The 3,673-nt window shown below is 42.2% G+C and overlaps 1 long non-coding RNA gene across 1 annotated transcript; it reads left to right on the forward strand.

The window, feature by feature from the left end:
• The first annotated feature begins 201 nt into the window (after nt 1-201).
• On the forward strand, nt 202-2,738 carry LOC119278193. Its single transcript, XR_005137663.1, has 4 exons — nt 202-762; nt 862-900; nt 1,134-1,370; nt 1,490-2,738. It is a non-coding gene; the product is annotated as an uncharacterized LOC119278193 (long non-coding RNA).
• Nucleotides 2,739-3,673: the final 935 nt, after the last annotated feature.

The following is a 3,673-nucleotide window of genomic DNA, read 5'->3' on the forward strand; positions in this document are numbered from 1 at the left end:
GCAGGGCATGCTGATGCAGCTACCACAACAGCGACTGCATGGATGGATCCGGGTGGAGGGATTGGACGTAGCGAACAGGCGCGGTCCCGCCCCGCCCGCCGCGCGCCTGTACCGTATTCTGTAGCCTTGTATCTGTACAGTTTCTAAGCTCCCAGGAATTGGTGCCCTGGGAGCGCTCGAGGTTTTTTTCCCCGGAAGTTCACTACGTTTGTCAAAAAAAATATCGCTCCCAAGTCGCAACCGACGTACTGCTAGGTGGCCAGGCCACCCAATAGTTGGTTTGTTCGGTTCAGCTATGTTGACTTCGCATGCCCTTGAGCGAGCCACCCTCCCAATATCTATCTTCTCCCGGTAGGGTTCGTCCGCCTAGCGGTCGCCGCCCACCGAGCTCCGGCTGCCGCCGCGCATCTCCCCGGCTACACCACCTTGCGCGATGTTTCCTTCGTCCAGATCCGTGAGGCACCACGAGATTGCTCGCGGCCCTCCTCCTCACACGGGCCTTCCCAACCCACCACCGGTGTCTCCATCCACCGCTTCATCATCCACCCAGGCCGGTTTTCTATTTCACTAATGTCGAGTTGGGCAGGTCAGGCGGATGGATTGTGGGAGCTTCATGTCTTGAAGGAGAGGACCGTGCTGGAGCTGCGGGAGGCCGCCAAGGCCCTCACCGTGCGCCGCGCCGCCGACAGGACGCACCATGGTGGCACTGGACAGGGACGTCCGCCACTTGCAGGCCCGACCACCTTCCTCAAGCCCACCATGGTCCGCATCCCCCCTCCCCCCCAGGCTATTGTTTTCTCCCTAGGCTAATTTCGGAAAAGTTGATCTTAATTCTGAGCAAAAATCATGGAGTATTTGTAGGCCTGCTACTTATTTGGTCGGACAAGCTATGGATTTCTGGTGAGCTCATGGAATTCTAGATGCTACCTAAGGAGTTAATCTTCATATACCCTTTGTGTCCTCTGAAATAAGTAGTAGATTTCATCTGTGTTTAGCTTTACAGTAGCAGCAACCCAATAAATTCAGACATTTTCAGTTCAAGCGTTAAGCCCTCCAATGAGGATTTCATGATCTTTTTCCTAAAAAAACGATAAAGGATCTCATGCTTGGTATTTCTTGTTTAAAAATTTCAGTGTTGCGATTTGTGAGTCAATCTTCAAGTGCCATCACAACACCTGTAGTTGATATTCATGCCGGGATTTAGCCTGTTAAGACGTTCGCTCTGGACCTTGATTTTTTTCATGCTCTTCTAATGAGTAAAATTCAAGAATGGTGGATATAGCAAGTCTGGAAAGGGCCATCTGAAGCTTCTACCAATCCACTAAAGAGAAGATTTCTCATGTTCGCCTTTTTCTGCCGGTCTCTTGAAGGTAAAATGTTACTGTAGTGTCCGAACTTCTGTGAATAACAACAACTCCAATGTTATTCTGAATAAACATTTCTTGATGTTACTCAAATCTGAATCATTGTTTTACAAATTTGGTCACAGCCGAAGCTGATTACTGTCTCAAGCAAGGTGGCATTCGTGAATCCAAAGGCCACAATCTACCAACGTTTGGCGCAAGGGGCCAGGGGTCTAGAAACGAAGTAATTAAACTGACTACCAATCTGCAGTTGAACGCGACTGAATTAGCATGTGCCATTTCTCAAAACAAACTGTGAAAATATCTTTGTGATAAGAACCTACATTGTTAAAAAGAAAATGGGTTATGCTCATGGCAGATAAATGTCTTCACAATTCTCAGAATGTAACTGAATTAGTACCATTGTAGATGACTATCACTTGGACAAGCGGATATGACATCAGTTGAGGATTTGTTTTGTTTGCTTCATGCTCATGTTGGTTCCCTATTTTGTTGCACCTAGATTAGCTGATCTTATGAAGAAGAGTAATCCAAATAGAATATCCATGTTTATACATAGCTGCATTTGTCATCCGGCTAGGCTGGTTGTGGCCCTGACTTGAGAATCAACAACGGTAGTACAGTTATTATCTTTGCTATGCCTTCTGCACTTTGTACATTTGTTTGAGGGAGGGACGATTATCAGACTAGCACATTCTTTTGTTATTCAATCAAATCATGTGCTATATATAAATGACAGCCCTGGATATGCTTTCTAGGCCACACTATCCAAGGGACATAAAACATTATATTTCACGGTACATCAGACAACGGCTGTAGTGAGAGCATTTTCTTTTGTTTGACATGTATATTATATTTCATTTTGGTTCCCTGGTACCACCTCTAATTTTTGAAGTTCAAAGATGCAGGTATGCTTTTAGAATTTCTTACCGTTGAATTTTTTAGTTCTATCCAACAAAAGAGTCAGTTATGTATAGTTTCTTTACTAGACATATAATTGTTAATGTGTATCTGCAAATAAATTGAAAATGTTTTATCTGTTTGATCTTCCTAAAATTGTAGCATGTCCAAGTCATAATAAAAATGTTGCATGATTTGCTGCAGCTTGTGTCATTTATCGATGTAAAATAAAGAATTAAATATCCCTTTGTATAGTTAGTCATGGAATGAACTTTGAAATAGCAAAGATCTGATGAATCTATACCAAGGACGTATGACCTAATGCAAAATCTGCTATCCACTTAAATCCACATGATTGATAACTATCAATTATGTCGTTCATTTGTCAAATGTATGGTTTCAACTAGATTTTTTTGAGAATTTATATACATGAAGGTAGCAGGGTATTGTGTCCTTTCTCCATGTTTTTTGTTATTTTTTAACAGAATGTTGTTACTATCATCTTATCTTTCTGTGTGTGAAAAGTAAGTGCTAGTGCATAAACAACATTAAGCATATTGCAATAGATTCTTGGCGAGCAATGGGAGTGAGTGTCACCGAGTTCATCTATTTCTGTGGCTATTCCCGGTTTATAGGGGGATTCTGACAAACAATTCAAAACTGTTTGTTGTGATAGGCCACAACCTAGCAATTGAGTTCTGGAGTTTTGGACGTCAAGAGAGAATATGATTTCACTTTGCATTGCATGTCCATCTGATGATAGTGAATTAGAGGGTGATTTCATTTTCGCCAGTTCTTCGTCTCCCAAGTAGTTGAGGGTTAGTAAGTAAATAAATTCTTATAAGATATCATGTATGTTTCAAATTTGCCGTCGTGAGATTTTCTAAGTGGGGAAGCTCGAATCGGAAATGGAACTTCTGTAAGTTTCCAAGTTGGTGTTGACGCCATGGTGTATTATCTCGATGTAGCCACGGTAATCAAAACTTTTATGACAGATATGGGAAAGGTTCTTTTTCTGTTAGGAATATGTACACATTATTGAATAGGTATTCTTGACTATCTAATGACATGTGTTTTATCCTCTCTTTTTACAGTCTTCACTTCTCTTTCTTTACTGTATTTTACTTAACAAAGTAATACGACCATAGTGCGTAGTCCAAAAACATAGTATGTTCGACCCAACAACAATTAGAGAAAATGGACCATAGTGTGTAGTCCAAAAACATAATACGTTCGACCCAACAACAATTAGAAAAAACGGCGCAGCAAAGCGCGCGTATGCTTCTAGTACTATCCATTTCTGACGATACCCCGGCCTGTCGGCACGCTGGGATTTTCCCAGAGAATTGACAGTTTATCTCATCTCCGTGGGGTTCGTTGGCTGTTAATTTGGTGCGTAGTAGTAGAAT

The sequence above is a fragment of the Triticum dicoccoides genome, chromosome 3B, assembly GCF_002162155.2.
Source record: "Triticum dicoccoides isolate Atlit2015 ecotype Zavitan chromosome 3B, WEW_v2.0, whole genome shotgun sequence".
NCBI lineage: Eukaryota > Viridiplantae > Streptophyta > Magnoliopsida > Poales > Poaceae > Triticum > Triticum dicoccoides.